Source organism: Condylostylus longicornis, unplaced genomic scaffold (assembly GCF_029603195.1).
Source record: "Condylostylus longicornis isolate FDR11 unplaced genomic scaffold, ASM2960319v2 ptg000006l, whole genome shotgun sequence".
Classification (NCBI taxonomy): Eukaryota; Metazoa; Arthropoda; class Insecta; order Diptera; family Dolichopodidae; genus Condylostylus; species Condylostylus longicornis.
The window spans coordinates 1043510-1061659 of record NW_026577975.1 but is presented as its reverse complement, the minus strand read 5'-3'; positions in this window follow the sequence as shown (position 1 = coordinate 1061659).

Below are 18150 nucleotides of genomic sequence, written 5' to 3'. Positions count from 1 at the left end.
TATACCAAAATCAAAAACTTGAAATTAAATTCCTTAAATATTAATAAAAACTTGATTTCAAAGTTAGTAAGTATACTCGTAAATAACTATTTACGCTATAAAAATAACACGAAAATTATAAAAACTACGTTGGATTCACATCAATTATTGATCTATTAAAATTGGTTGTATATGCGGGTGCTAAGGTGCTACATAAATCAATAATGGATCAATAATGTACATATAACTAAAAAATAATAATTTAGTATAGCAACTAAATATAAAATATAGGTACTATTACTTGAATTCATTTTGATGGTTTTGAAAATTGGGTCTGCAGTATAAGAAACAGAGAGATTTAAATAATTTGTTCGAAAAACATTTTTCCTATATTTTATTTTAGGCAGACACCTGTATAGCATTGTAGTAATTCAATAAGATTATTGGATTTGTCAACATGATGCTTTCAAAGATAATAATTTAATTATAATAGCTGCATTTGCAGCTGGATAAGGTTGATCAACTTGTACGGGACTATCTACCATGCCCTGGTGTAGGAGCTGAGTAATGTCAAAGAGTCTCGTGATGCGTCCCCAGATGAGGCCTGAAACCAAAAGATAATCAAACCCTTCCCCGCACCTATCCCTCCACTGTATCCTATCACCCCTGATTCCCGCTGGGCCAGATTAAAGTGTTAGGCGACCCGTGCCGATAATCAGCTTGGCTCGGGGCCCTGACAAATATCCAAACGGAGCACCCGGATACCTGGCGCCCTCCGGATTATTTAGCCTTGTCTAAGTACGGCGGATCTCTGCCTAGATCGAAATCCTTTCTCCGCAACTCGTGGGATCAGAATGAAGAGCAGAAATCAAAAAAACGTAGTTGAGTTCTGCATTCATAAAAAGTCAGAAGAAAATTTGGCCAAGCCAGTTTCTGCAAACCGTGCTGAGACGTCGCTGAGGGCGAGTTCAGTACAAAAACCGCAGGCGATTACCAAGAATGCTAAAAGCACTGGTGCAAACCCCATAGAGCGTAAGGAGTCCCTACCGGGACCGAGCTACCGCACAGAAAGTCAGGCCTAGTGTCGATAGTAGCTCGATGGCTACAGTAGCACAAACTGGCCAGAACAAGAAAAGAATGTTGTCAGCAACGATAACGCCCTCACAAAGGGCCTATAGGGAACGGCGTTGTGCATTAGGAACCTGGAAATGATCGATCGGATTCCCGAAAAAGACAGGTTTGAACAAGAAAGGTCCACATACAACTGGACCAAGAGTATTGTGGACAAGCGATTAAGCGAGAGAGGATCCACAGAGGAACCACCTCGGGAGGCTAAAAAGCCAAGGCCACTTGTGGCGAATAACGTGGTTGTCTTGGTTTTATTGGGTCAAATTTCCTACAGAGAGAGTCCTAGTAACCTAATTTCGATTGAGCTTATTTGTACTCTGATTTTTGTACGTATATAAGTGAGAAGCTGCTTGTGTCCGAACTATACGGTAAGATTCATTTTGTTTAATTTATTCTTAATTTATGTGACGCTTTCTATTAACTCGCCTTGCAGATTCTATTTTTGATTGCCATTTTCTATTGATTATTGTTTGATTAAAATCAAAGCGTGTTTTTCCTATCAAATCAATTTCGGAAAATTGAACATTATACTCATTTTTGCAGTAATATTTTTATAACACGTAATAATAAATGTCCAAAAACGAATAATTTAATTTTATTATACTATTTTAGTTCTGTTTTTTGATTTTTGGTTGCTTTAAGGAAAATTACAGGTGGAAAATAAAAATTTTTCACACAGATATTAAATTTTCGTAAATTTTCTCTATTTGGGGCTTCTTTTTGATTTCGTCTATTTGAAAGAGGAAATAGAAATATTTTTTTCAAATTTTAATAATTTTGTAAGATAGGCTGCATATTTTGAGTGATTTATTATAATTTTTTCAATAATTTTAAGTGATTTTCAATTTATACGGTTTTTGATGAATTTCATTGATAACGTGTATTAGATGTAGGTAAAATGTGTAATGTAATTATTTTAGAGGGCATCCATTCAACTTTATCAATTCTTTGTTATCGGTATTTCTTTTAGTGAAATCATAATTTAGAGGAATTACGCAAAAATTTAAGAGATTTTCTAGATTTCCTTGAATTTCTATAATTTTACACAATTTTTAAATTTACTTTTACTTTTTAAATTTTGTAATACTCTTGTAAGCTTCACTAGTTTTATTAACTCAACTTTCTATATTTTGTAAGGCATTGTTAATAATTTGACGATTTCCGGTATTATTTCCAAATCCTATTAATGATATTTTAAATTCTTTCATAATTTTTCTATTAACTCGCTGTAAATACAAAGCAAAACATTCGGAATAATAGATATTAGATATATATATATATATATATATATATATAGAAGAAGATTTTGTAATGTGAAAACGTGCAAATAATCACTTTTCCTCAATGAAGAATCCTTTTCAGTTTACAAACATAGAAATGGAAAATGCATATACACATATACACTTATTATATAGGTACAGTAGAAGATAAAAAATTGAGGGATAAGTTTGTCTTTTTTTCATTCTTCAATTCATCTACCACGACTAGTTTTTTTGTGCTGTTTTATTGTTCTCTTTGCTTGTTGTTTTGCTTATTGTTACTTTTTAATTGAAATGGAAAAGAACTTAGCAATCAGCCAGCCAACGGTGCAAAACTCCCGTATTTTGAAATTCTGCAATTTTCTCTATTTTTTTTTTGCTTAATCCATCCATCCACATGCTATCTGTAAGGCATGATGATTTCAAAATGATATCAATATATAAGTAGTACCTACATATATGATTATCATGATGAAAGAAAAAAGAAAACAAAAACTTAGACGACAAAAAAAAAAATAGGAAGAAGAAAAAAAAATAACATTATTTTCACGATCTTGTCAATTAAATCACTACCGATTTTGCTTCCTTTTCGTCTACAAAAACAAAATGTATACAGTTTCCATTTTCCTCTCTCTCTCTCTCTCTTCGGCACCCTCAGCATTTCTTAATATAAAAATTCGTAACGATTTTCAATTTCTTTCCATTTTTTGCTTCTTTTTCTTCTTTCTCTTTTTCCATCATCAAAATCAGTTAAAATTACTTTAAAAGTTGCCATCAAAAAGCAGATTTTAAATTTGATGATAAAACCAAAAGTAAAAGACAATAGCAACAACAACTTCAACTCAAAACAATTATAACGATCACATAATATTATGGTTTTTTCTTTTGTGTTTTTTTTTTTTGATTATGATAGTGCGATATGATCGTGCGCCATGCTTCACAACATTTTATATAGATTTTGAGTATTTTTGAGTAAAAGAACAACCCAAGAGTTAAACCAAAACTAATTTCATAGATTCCTATGTAGTTGCATGATAAGACCAGAGCAACAAAATAAAAATACAACAACATTTATTCACATATTTTTGGCCTTTATCGCAAATCATAAGTTATTGTCGCTACATAACCAACATTAGATATGGATTAAAGAGAAATGAAAAGCAGTGTTGAAGAGGAAAGAAATTATTTTTTTTTTGTTTTTAAATTTTCTGTGATTCCACGCTATATACCTAGATTATATGTTTGTAGGTACGTTCGATCATAAATAAAGTAGAGTCATAGAGCCTTATAGCTACATATATATTTTTCGTCACAGGGTCGATCAAATTATTGTCGCCAGTATAACTGTTATTGTCATTCTTTTATTATACAGTTTATTTTATCTTAATACCTAACAATATAATAATGTTATGTATAAAAGAATTTAAACGCAATATTTACAATACGTTCACATCACAAAAATTATTACTTATCTATATATTTTTATTATCATAGTATAATAATCATTTTTTTAAAGAAGCCACGACACATTACTATGATTTTAAGTATATAGATGTTATAAAATATCAAGACAATAACTGTGAAGGTGATGATGGTATATATAAAGAGGCTAGTGGCCTTTACAAGAAAAAACAACATTATAAGTTTTGGTTGCTTGGTAGAATGCGCGCAAATTATAGCTAAAATTAAAGAAAAGAATAAGAAAATTAGAAGATTTTCAATAGTAAAACAACACTAAAATTGCAATGGAAGCGGATTTATTAAAGTTTGATGCACTTAAAAAACTCTTTTCATAATTATCAGCACGTACTTTAAAACATATTTTTTTTTCTGTGTGTATTTTTGTGTATAATTTTTAGCAAGTTTGTGTCAATGTTCTTTTAATATTAATTAATTATTCATGGAAACTTGTACTAGAATCTTATAATTTTGATACTAGACATCTGAAAATCGATATAATAATCTTGTTATAAATAGTAATAGTAAAATTTAAAAATCGTTCATAATATATACTTAGTAGTACGAGAACATCTCCTACCGCGTCATCGACTAGTGATAGCCAACAATAATTGCTGCAATAACAAGCGCGTCAATATTGTCTTATTAAAATGCAAAATTCTCGGAATATCCCACCAAAAACATTTTTTGCCCAGACTAGAGCCTCGAAATTTTTAATTACACACCTTAACTCGGCGAGATTGCACATTGATTATTAGAGCATTAACGCACCACAACCTAAAAGATCTATTGTGTACTAAACCTTAGTGCTCTTTATCTTGCCTAGAGCAACTTCTTGATAAATGTTTGTGATGAATTAAAAAAGTTTTTTTCGTGACAATATTTCTTCCAGGCAGTCCCTTTTCCTGTGGATCATAGAACAGGCTACTTTTTTTATCACATACTAGTCTTCATGAGGTATTCTTGAAAGTAAAACAAAAATCATGTTGATAATCGAATCATTATAATATGCAATTGCAAAGTTTGCCTTTTCCCAAAGGCACTTAATACAAAAGCTTAGATTGTTAATGATTTTACAATCTTAAAACCCATTTTATTACAGTCCAATACTCTTTTTCTATTTTCAGTATTATTTATTTTCATAGTATAGAAAATTTGTCAACAAATTCAATGTTCAATACAGAAATAAACTGTTTAAAATGCAAAATAACAATTAAAGTTCAACATATCAGGAAACTAGGCATGTTTTGCGATTAGATTTTTATAATATAATTTAAAGGTCATGTATAAAGGAAAGAAAAGTTAAACCTGGAAAGGAAATCTTGTAAGAAAGTGCAATAAGGAAATGGACATTATTGGTATTGTCATCAATATAACTGCTAAGCAAGTAAGTATATAATATAACAATCATTGTTGTCATGATGATGGTCTCTTTATATTCTTTCAAATAGATAGGGGTCATCTCGATATTCTTGTTAACCATTAAAATAAAACTAAACACAAAAAAAAAATCCGAAACAATAAAATTTTTTCAGAATTTTTTTTTTAATTTTTAAACGAATTTGACTTATTATGGCTGCAATAGCAAAAAACAACTAAAAGTAATTTTTTAAGTTCATTTCGAACTATCTATTTTGTATATTATTTAAAGTACTTACCAATAGAATAATAAAACATGTTACTGGAACCAAACCGATTAATTTTTTGTTCTTCTTTCCTCAATAATCATGATAATTTAGTTTTTTTTTTTGGATTAGCTATATTACCGTCTCTCACAATTTTGTTCTTATTTATATTTATGTAGGTTCTTCGATATTATAAGAAAAATAGAAATAAAACCAAATCCAGAATGTAAACAAGGAACATGGACTTCATGATGATAGGAAAAATTCTAATTCCAAGAAAATTGTATTAAATAGAAATTTTTCTTCTATTTTAAAGGTTATGTTTGTTGTTATTCGTTCTTATTTTATTTTTGATTTTTCAAAAATGTTTTATTGAGTTTAACCCTTAATATATTGTTTTCAAATTGAAAATTAAATGCACACAAACTGCTCATTTCATACTTACTATACTACTACCTATTATTATTATTATTGTACTTTTACATATATATTATATAGGTAAGGTACTATTATTCTAACAATAGAATTTTTTACGATTAACGATTACTTTTAACTATTTAAAATTACACAGGTCAATTCGCGTATATTTAAGAATTAGGTAAAAAAAATAAAACTTTTTTATTATTTATTTTAAATCGGAAAGAAAATTGGTTTTAAGTCTAGTAGAAAATATTTAAAATAGAAAACAAACAAATAAAATTGACGGGGAAATCTTAATCGTGGTCAAAAATTTTGGAAATCGAAAATTTTAAACAAGATAATACGCGATAACAATCCTTTACTTTTGCAATTTTAAAAAACCGAAAAAATACTCTTGCAATTGCAAAGAAACGAAAGTCATTTACAATCAAGACATTTACTACCGAGACATTTACTGTCAAGACATTTAGTGTCGAGACATTTACTGTCAAGACATTTAGTGTCGAGACATTTACTGTACAGACATTTACTCTCCTGACATTTACTGTCAGAGTATTTACTATTAAGATATTTACTATCAAAATATTTAATGTTATGACATTTCATGTAGAAAGATTTACTGTAAAGACTTTTACTATCAAAACATTTACTGCCAAAGCATTTGCTTTCAACAGATTTATTGTAAGAGCATTTTACTATCATGACATTTACTGTCAAAACATTTAATATTAAGAAATTTATTTTCAAAACTGAATTCATTTCAGCAGTCTTATTATTCTAATTTATTAAAGTTCAGTTACACATTACAATGTGTTTTAATTAGATTACAATATGGTCATATTTTATAGGGATCGTTTTAAGTTCAAATCTATAATTTGTAATATTATCGCAATTAAAAATTTACGAGTACTTAAAATGAATTTTTTAATTGTACAAACTACTAGCTGAGGTTTTTATTTAAAAAAAAAAATTATTTATTCCAGTGTCCACGTTTATAGCTTTGATTTATCATATTAAAAATTTTCGATTTTTTCTTACTAAAAAATTTAAGTACATGCCTTTTTACTATGTATTATATAACAAATATTGTATATAGAATAAAAATGTATAGAAGTTTCTAAGATTCCAAATATTTCTGTGATCACTCTTATCTCACGGTGTTCAATATAAAAGTTGCACGAATTGACATTGTCTCCTCTCTTTTTTTCTGTTTCGCTTTCGTACCCTCGAAATAGGGTAAAATTTTATTTATATTTTACAACTGATCTAATACTCGTTTATTTTACTCAGTTCAGCAAATTCTATATATTTTTAAAAATTTCTTATTGTCATTAGTCTAACCAAACATTATTAGCTTGAAAACGCTTTATTTAACTATTTATTTTTTATTTAACCGTTTTCTTTTGTTTTTATTTAAAATTATTTTTCTGAATCGATTAATATACCCAATATAATACTTATACATATAGGATACAGATGAAAAACAGAAAAGATTGCACCAATATTCAATGTTATTCTGCATTTGTTGTAAAATAAATATTAAAATTTTAGTTGCTTCTGCCTTATGATGACATCGAGAGCGGGATTCCATGTTGGCTTTTTAAATTTTTTTTGTTTCTTTATGTTCTTCTGTATAATTTTGTTAATGTAGATTTTTATTAGCTCTAATTTTAATAATATTATCATGAATCGCTATGCGTGTCGCTTATATTTGATTAAAAAGATTGAAAAATGAAATTATATCTACCGGGGACGCGTAATTAACTAATTGCGTCAGTCTGGAATGCAATATTATTAAAACCGACTGCAAATCACATAAATGACTGCCTGTAACACCCCATAGGTTAAAAAAAAACCTGAACCTGAACACCTGAATTCAGCGAATGCACCAAATTATATCACAGCTTAGAAACAATTATTATATAAACAAAATCATAACAGTAATAAACTTATTTTTACTTTAAAATTTTTAAACTATAATTATAACCCAGCATTTGAACTTGTTTAAATAATTACACACACTCACCTAACAAAATGTTGCATTAACGTTACATGCTTGTATGAACATAAATATTGTAGCAGGCATCCACTCTTGTACTCTATGGATTTTTATTTATTTTTCCGAGTTTGATAGATGATCTCTATTTGTATGTATACTATAAAGAGGAAAATAGTTGTTTTACTTTATTGTAATTAACTTAAATCTTAAAAATGTATCTATTTTCATTTTGATTAAAATTACTTCCCATGTAGAATAGACGAGTTTTAATTTTTTTTCTTTTCCATAATTTATTTAAAAACTTGCTTCATATTTTTGCAATTATATAGATATTGTAAACAAAATTAGTGTTTTTTCTGCCCTTCCCCCGCCCTCCTCCTCTCCAACCACCAGAAAAAACAATTTCTTAAGCAATAAATTATAAAATTAAGAAAATAAACTCGTGATTATGACATTAAAATATTTAATAATATTTTTAAATAATATAAAAATATAGGAAAAGTAAGCACAAAATATTTATGATTTAAAATAAGAAATTAAAACTAAAAACAAAGTAGAAACAAGGAAAACAAAGAAAAACCGGTCAAAAATTCTTCCAATAACTATGAGTAAAATTTTTCAAGCAAGTTGATTTCAAATACCTTCTAGTATTGAAATAGCAACTATTTGTAGTACATTGAAATTTACTACAAAACGAAGATGTTATTGTGTAAACCTGGTCATATACGTACTCTAATTCAGAATTATTTGAACAAGTTTTTAAATTTTTATATTGCAGCCAATAATGCAATGAGGACATGCCTACCTTAAAATCACAATAATCAAAAATCTCAATAGTTCATCATTATAATGATTTTAATTAGTTTTTCTGTAAATCAATAACATTTTAATTCAATTATTTCGTTCGTAACAGATCAAGAGAACAGATCCTGTTAGAACACTACCACAGAACGTACATCAGCTTTGTAAATTTTATTTTTAAGGCAATAACTGCAACATTTAATAAAACCATTGGATTATGTATATATATATATATGTATTACCAGTACAATTTTAACAACATCGATTGGGCAATTTTATTGATTAATGACCTATAATTAGAAATGTTTACTTCATAATAATATTCTGTTTATAATAATTCTTCTTCATTACTTAAATGTATTACCTTAATAAAGATGCAAAAAAGGAAATTAACAAGTAAAATATAAAATATAACATCATAATAATAAGAAACAAGGGAAAAAACACACAAGTTATGGTAAAATTATTTAATTTCCGAATATTATGAAGAGTAAGATTCAATGTTATTTGATCAAATAAAACAGAAAATAGACTTGTTTTAGTATACGATTTTGATTTTTTCTCTTTTTTTGCTTATTTTCTCTTGAAATGTTAAAGATTTTAGATAATTTGAATTTAGATTTTTGGAAATGATTTCAAGAAAATAATTTTGAAGTCCAGCTACATCCATAACGAAATGTTATTTTGGAATTAGAATTTCTGACGAAACAATATTTCGAATTTCATTGTAAGCTTTTGTAAGCAGTACTTTGACGATATTGAACAAAAGCTTTCCAAAACCACAAAAAAAACTCGTTGGCTGTTTCAGGTTTTTACTCTTATAACTTAATTCTAACGTCAAATAACTTCAAATTTAAGCTGGCGCCCGAACATTGCCCTAGAACTATGTATATTAAACAAATATAATTAAAATAATTTTGTCACATATATTTTGAATTTGTTAATTCGCCGCTATAATGTCCCCATATAATTTTCTTTAGGGGTATGTTAAATCATCTTTATATTAACCAACAACCGCTAACTTAAGCTTCAAATCTTAATAATAAGCATTTGATTGATTACGTATTGCATAAATTGTACGAGAAAGTAACCTGCAATTGCAACCTGCTACTTCTACCAAACTACTCGAATCATAGTCGTGGACGGCATTTAATTGATATTTTGCTCAGAAAACTTTTGACAGTGAATAATTTTATCGATCAAATGCTTCAAAAATCTCTTTCATTATTTTTATTAAGGTCTTCATGGTCAGTGTATTTAAGAATGTATTCAAAACTATTAAATATAATTTCCATATAACTTATTATTATATAAATTTGCATAATTGGAATTGATTTATCTAGCATCTACTATCATAGTCCACTATATGCAATTTACAACAACAACAATAATAAACAAAAAAAAAGAAAATAGAATCATGTTCAATTTAATCGGGAAAAATGTTTTAATTTCCAGTAAATGTTAACCATCATCATAGCTTTAAATGAATATTGTCGGCATTTTAATAGAAATAATAAAAAAAAAAAACAAGATATGTCTGTAAAGCACATCGTTATAAAATATAGCCCATAATCAAAACGATCATGTTTTGGATATCAAAATGAATGCACATGGACACTACTTAATGATTTTTTTTTTTTGTAAGAATATATGATTACATAATTGATTTTTATACCCGTACGAACGTATGTTCGAAGGGTATACTAAATTTTTATACCCGTACGAACGTATGTTCGAAGGGTATACTAAATTTGCCTTACCGTTTGTAACGCTAAGAAATAACGGTGTTAGATATAGACTCAAGTATATGTTTTTGATCAGCGTCAAATTCTGAGTTGATTTAGCTTTGTCTGTCCGTCCGTCCGTCCGTCCGTCCGTCCGTCCGTCCGAACGATAACTCAAAAACTAATTGAGCTAAGTTCACCAAATTTTCACAAATGATCAATTGTAGTAAGTGCCAGAACCCTATTTAAATTGGACATGATCGGGGTACCGGTTCGGGTAGCTGCCATACAACTTCAAAATTTATTTGGCTATATCTCAGAAACTATAAAAGCTATGGTATTGAAATTTCACACAAACGAATATATTAGTAGGGCCAATATGCCCCATAAAAGTCGTTGAAATTACTTGGCTCCTTCTGGTACCTGCCATACAACTTCAAAAGTTATTTGGCTATATCTCAGAAACTATAAAAGCTGTGATATTGAGATTTCACACAAGTGAATATATTAGTAGGGCCGATGTGTCTGGTAAAAGTCGTTGAAATTATTTGGCTCCTTCTGGTACCTGCCATACAACTTCAAAAGTTATTTGACTATATCTCAGAAACTATAAAAGCTGTGATATTGAGATTTCACACAAGTGAGTATATTAACAGGGCCGATGTGCTTGATAAAATGCGCTAAAATTTCTTGGCTCTTTCTGGTAGCTGCCATACAACATCAATAGTAGTTTGGCACAACCAGTATTTTGAATAACACATAATACTGAAATTTTGCATAAATTAATATGGTAATACGGCAACTTAAAGTCATAGTCTGCTCCATAGTTAGTTATGGCACATTAGTTATTCGCACATAGGATAACAAATTCGTACGGGTATCACAGAGTTGACAAGGTCAACTCTATTTTTTTTCTCGTTTAATAATGCATCTTTTCGCAATTCCTTTTTGCAAAATGTAAAGTTATTAAATAAGAAATTATTTATGGAATATTTTGCATTTTGTATAAAAGGTATTTGGAAATTTCAAAAAAAAAAAAAACATGACAATTTTTGTGAATGTTAAACATGTTCGTATTTTTCGAAATAATTTTCAATCAAAATTTAATTTAAATAATGTTTTTATTAAATTGTAATGGAAAGGAGGGCTGCCACAGTACGAACATTTCAGTTCTATAATATTTTTGCTGACTACGTGTTGTATGCAAAATATCAAAATTATGAAAACCAGGAATCTAAAATGAAATGGATGAAATTTGTTTTGATATTGATGATGGTTTCCCTGGATGATTATTTTTGTAGCCGATTGTCTATTGCTTAACTTTATCTGCAGTATACCGAGAATTCTAAAATTTGACTGACTGAATTTTTTCTCACCACAATCCTCTCCATTAATCTTTTCCCATTTATACGAGGTTGACCTGTTCGCGAATGATTGTAGTCCCTGTTCCAAATAAACATCTGCTGATATTACGGAAAAATATTGAATAAGATAGTCTTAAAATTTAGGTTCGGAACAATTACAACGTCGGTTAACTAGTAACGGGCAATTGAAAAGGATGTGTTAATGGTAAATTCATTACTTATATCATAACAAATGCTCATATTTCTGACGTCCAATTGACCTGTAATCCCATCTTGTATAAAAACTCCAAGAAATTATATTTATATTGTTTTCAAAATTACGAATTAAAATTTAAAGGACAAATTCCATATGCTTAAATTTCAATTATTAATTTTTAAATTTTAATGGCTACAGTCTAGATCTAATTCATTTATTCCAAAAAAATTACACTTATATGCATACAAAACATTACATTAAACTGCATTCAATCACGTACAATTATTTCTTCTCTCATACTGGACACTATATAATAGTTAATTATAATCATTTCTTTACAATATTGTAATGATCATTTAAAGATCATTAAAATTAAATTTAAATTGAAAAATAAAAAACAAACGAAAATTAAACAATTTCAATTATAACCATAAACTAACATTTAAATAGTTTCCTTACATAGAAACAAAATAGATCTAAGTGCCTATATACACATACGTACAAAATGTAAAAGAATTACTATAATGCGATTTTAGTTTTTCTTTGCACTTATTCAGTTTTGAACCGTAAATTTTGTTAGAAAGAAGAGCATTTATTCTCATTATTTTAGTGATATTTCAATAAAATTGTCGTGAGTATTATTCTTTTTTGCTCTCATACTTATACAAAGAGATGTTTGTATACATAATAATAGGAGGTATAATATTATTCATTATAACAGAAATTTCTGTAAACATAATATTTTTTTATTATGTTGCCAGTATGTCTCCTTTAATAAAATCTATTAAATGAGACAAAAACTTGATGAACATTAAGTGGGTATACAGCCGTTTCTAATCAATAATCACCTAAACCACATAGTGTTTTTGGTGATATTTTTTCTTTTTAGCACTTTTCCAAAAATTTTTTGAAAAAAAGTGCTTATTAGTTTCACTCTGTCCGTCCGTCCGTCTGTCCGTCCGTCCGTCCGTCCGTCCGTCCGTCCGTCCGTCTGTCCGTGTGTCTGTTTACAAAACTTCTACACCCTTGAAGATAGAAAGCTGAAATTTTATATGTACATAGATCTTTACTAGAAACTTATTTCTGTAGAACAAAATTTTTACCTATCTCCTCCCCTCTAGAAGTTATACCCCCCCAAAACCCTAAAAATGGCCTTTTTTAACTATTTGTTGCAATGAAACCATAAGCATTTTTGAAATTTTGCAAACGCAGAAAAGCTGCGGCTTGCTTCCCCTAGCGCGGCATACTATATTTGAACTTTAGAAAAACAAAATGGCCGTTCAAATTTACCGTTATCTAAAGTCCCTTTTTTGCAAATTTTTGATGTCGTTTTTTTTCCAAACTACAGCCTGTAGAAGCTTGAAATTTTAGGAGCTTTTAGACATTATCAAATAGTTCATTTCGCTAGAAGAAAATTTTTTTCCATCTCCACCCCCTCTCAAGTTATCGCCTCTTGAAATTTGTAAAATTTGAATTTTTGACACCTTATATTTCCGAAACCGCAAGCTTTTTCAAACTTCTATTAACGCAAAAAGTTAACGGTAAATTCCATGAAATTAAAAAATATAATTATTTTTCTTAACTCGCAAAATTAAACCTTAAAATCGAGCATTATGTTAACCCCACTTTATATTAATTTTTGCTTTATTTCAAAGACTGCATAAATCATTCATCCTAAATATATGCAACCCTAGAAATAGTTTTGTATATGAATGAAAATAATTTTAATAGTGTGATAGGTACATAGACTACATAGACTGTATTTAAAAGCAAAATTTTCATTTGTTGAAGGGAAAAGTGCTACAATACAAACCATTGGTTTGACCCAACTTTATTTTTTTTAAATGTGAAAATTGCAATAATATTTCGTGGGCTCTTATTTTTATATACATAGTTAAATCTTTAAATTTTAGCTTAACTTCCTCGCATATTATTAAATTCTATTCATTTCAAATACCATTACCCAAATACAGTCAACAAATTATCACATCTTACAGTAAAAATTCATAGCAGACTAAACTTAAGTGAACTGAAATTTTCTCATGTCAAATACCATTAAAGAATGATACAAAAATTTAAAATAAAAAACTTTAAATAAATTTTGAAAGTAAAAATACAAAAAAAAAAAAAATCAAAAAATAATGATAAAATAAAAAAAAAAATTCAAATTGTTTCTTCACAAATTTGGTCGTAATTCGTGCCTATAATGAATTGCCTGATGACAGGCAAACAACAAACTATATAAAACATTTAAATGAGAAAACTTATATTGAGGAAAACACATTAGTGCTATTTCAAATGAAAATCAAATGTATGTGTACATCTGCAACAGAAAAGGAAAAATTTATTATGTGATCGCTGATGAGCTGAAGGTATTTAAGATTTTCAAGTAAATTTATAGAAGATCATGAAATTTGTGATGATTTTCTATGGAAAATTATACAATAGTGAGAGTATGCTTCCTTCTTAGGATAGCCGGGCTGCGATCGTAGCGCTGAACTCGTTTTTAGTATCCTTCGCGGCAGTATGGTTCTGTCTTGAGAAGCTCAATGAGTTGGGCAGATGCAACTGGGTCACACTGTGTTGGGTGCCGGGCCATGTAGGCGTGGAAGGAAATGAGGCCGCTGATGCGCTTGCAAGGAAGAGGGCAAACACACGTCTTCTTGGGCCGGAGCCCTTCGGCGGAATCGGACCACATACTATTCGTTGGGAATTAAGGAAGGAATCAGATAGAAGGCGGTCACAGCGCTGGAGAAGTCTTCCGGGGCTGCGGCAAGCCAAGGAGCTCCTGCGAGATTATGACCAGAAGTGTTTTAAGAAAATTATAAGGATGGGAAAGAACCAGATGAGAGCCTTCACCGGCATTTTGACGGGTCACTGCAGGCTTAGTGGACACCTCAGTCAGCTGGGCCTGGAAAATGGGGATACTTGCAGATTCTGTGGGGAGTATGAAGAGACCTCAGTGCACCTTCTGGGAGAAGGTGCTCAGGGGCTTTGCTCTAACGCCGGCGGAGTTACGGTCTTCCGGTCGTCACAAGTTGCTTGAGTTCATAAGGAGGGTGGGTCTCGAGCGTGTGTTGTTGGGCATGCCCCACACTCAGATGGGGGCGTACAATAGATCCTTATACTTGGTCGCGGTGCACTGTTGCCCCTGTTGTACACATCTACAATGCTTTCTTCTTATACACAAATTTCATATTCGAATACATTACGTCGAATGACATTAACTCATTTATTGAGTTCGTATTATCTTTACCATTGTCATCAAGATTTTCTTCTGCATCTATTATCATAAATGATTCATTGTGCCCTGACGTACAAAATGAGCAAATCCATCGTGTCATACCATTTTTAGTTTCTTCGAATTTTGATTCTTGTGTATCAACACACTTGATATGGTAGGAAACCACTGCAATTCACAAAACGAAACTTTCCTGCAAATTTTTTTTACATTTAGTGCATTATTGGATTATTTTGCATCAAATAAGAATTATAGCAATCACTACCATAGAAGATACCAACGTTTATTTTTTATTAAAATTTTTGAAAATTAATATTTTCACTAATTAAACCCCCAGATTAATTTAAAGTCAATTAGTCGGTATTAGAAGATAGTCCTCTATCTTAAATAAATGATGTAAACATAATGTTTTCCTATGACCTTGTTCCTCCTATGAGTTTTTTACTTGAAAAGATAACAGAATTTTTAATGTTAATCAAATTTTAACATTGTTAATGGTAAAAATGGCAATGCTAACATTTAAACTACCCACTCCTGATCATCTTACACTAGATTTTTCATTGGAAATTTTATTCTCGAATACATTGGATGCCGACATTCCTGTAAAACAACAAAAAAAAAATATTACATAATAATATTAAATCATTAAAATGTCAAAGACAAAATGTAAGCGGCAGAAAATCAAATAAAAAAAAATGTTATATTTTATGAATAATAAAAAAAAAATATTCACATGAGGTCAGTATTTTGTCATGACACATTCAATCTCTCTTCAAAATAAAAAAAAAATGCATAAATAATAATAGTAGTGACTATAGTGTTGATCCCTTAAAATAATTTTAAACAAAATATTCATATATCGTTTTCACCTTTTACCGTTTCTTTTAATACTATTGCGTTTTTGCCCTTTTGATGTTGCAAATTATATAAGAGTAGAATAAAAAAAAAATTTAAAGTATATTTTTCCTTATTCTTGAGTTGTTTTGTGCTACCTTGGAAAAGCAATTGGTCGGTAATCATAACAATAAAATGGGGAAAAATGAAAATATTTTTGTTCTTCTGATATTCCTAATATTGCTTCTTCTTATTTCACTTCATCATTTTACTGTATAACATTACAAATCATCATAATCATGAAAAGAACCAGCAGCAATAGCAAATTAAATTCTTTATAGCTACTTTAGAATTACCTTTAAAAAATATATTTGTATGTACGCGATGATCTTAAAGAAAATATTATTGCAAAAAACTCAGTAATTGAACCAACTATTTTTTAAAATTTTCATACAAAAACATATTGAAATTGCACATGAGCCTCTATGTACATCTATTTCATTATATATAGAGACTGCCAGTCATATACCATTATATTATTTTGTCTTAAATTATTATCTTCAAGGTGCAATAAATTTACCAGCAGCATTACAACACGAGTACATTTAATAAAATAATAAAAAAGATTAAAAAAAAAATAAAATCTTTACTCTTCTTAACATATAAAATTATAATTATATTAAATTGTACAATAAGCCTTTGAATATTATTTTCTATACATATAGTATAGGCAAGTATATTGGATGACCCTGGACGTTTTCGTCGTCCATTTATAGGTTGAAACACTTAAAGTTAGTTTCAAAAAAAAAAAAAAAATAATTTTATAATTTTTAAACAAAAAAAAAAATAATTTTTTTCTCTGAATTATAAGAAGAATATGAAAAAATTCATTTTTAAAGTTATATAATGAGCGGGCTGACGGGCTGGCCAGATGTGGGTCGGCATTGGACGGCTCCAGGGCCGAGCGAGTTCTTGTCCCTATAAACACCATCAAAACTGATATATACCGCTTCCAAGTGGCATGTGCGGACCGCAGGTGGAGGGGCCTGAGCACATGTGCAACGGCTAGGAAGACGTGGCCGAAATACGACCATAAGAAATCAATGAGCCTCCTGGCGATGCCTCGACCGGACATAGCTAAGTTAGTGGCTGTGTACACGGGGCATTGGCCTGTGGGGGATCATGCAGCTAGGCTGGGAATTCCCTTTAATACGTCATGCCGCAGTTGTCGGGAGATAGACAAAAAAAAGACGCTTTTTCACTATCTCTGCGAGTGTCCGGCTCTTCAAAGGGCCAGGTTGTTGTCATTTGGGGAAACGGACATAATGGAACTGGGGAACATTTCTAATAAAAGTATCGGGGACGTAAATAAGTTCCTTAAAAGAACGGGGTGGCTCTGATCGCTGGCCCTGGACCAACGTACTTTGACAACCGGGTTTCACGAGGCGGTGGTAGCAAAACGGCACGTCAGTGCTAATTGGGGTGTTGGCCAGTCGGGTCGCACCGGCCACTCTAACCAACCAACCAACCAACCATATAATGAAAATACTAAATATCGTCATGACACTTACATAGAAGTAAGTAATAAGTATAATATTGGCATTATATAATATGAACAATCAAACAGCGTTCATTCTTAATCGGCAATAATGTAACTAATAATTTTAAAAAATTTTTACATTTTCATTCTTAACTTTTATATTGATTGTATTGTAGCACAGAACTGTCCAACCAAAATTTGCTGTCGGATACGATATTGCTGATTTCAACATGAAATTACGAAATCTATAGCCATAATGAAAAACTTCAGGATTTATTCTGAAAATAATAAAATTAATATAAAATTCAGATTAAACTTTCAATCTAGCAATTCCTCGTAGCGTATATTCACTTTGCAACAATGGAGGCCTTACGACCTTCTCGGGAAGAATGCGATTTGACGGCCTTACATTTCTCAATGTCCTGTTTTCTCACAACGTAATCGCGTCTTCTTCTCAGCTATTTTAAAATTTATTGTACTTTCTTGATAAGAACTGGGAGTTTCTGTCACTTCATAGTCGTTTCCCAAATAAATTGACCTGGAACAGCCAAAAAATCCACTCATAAATGTTGTAGCTGTATG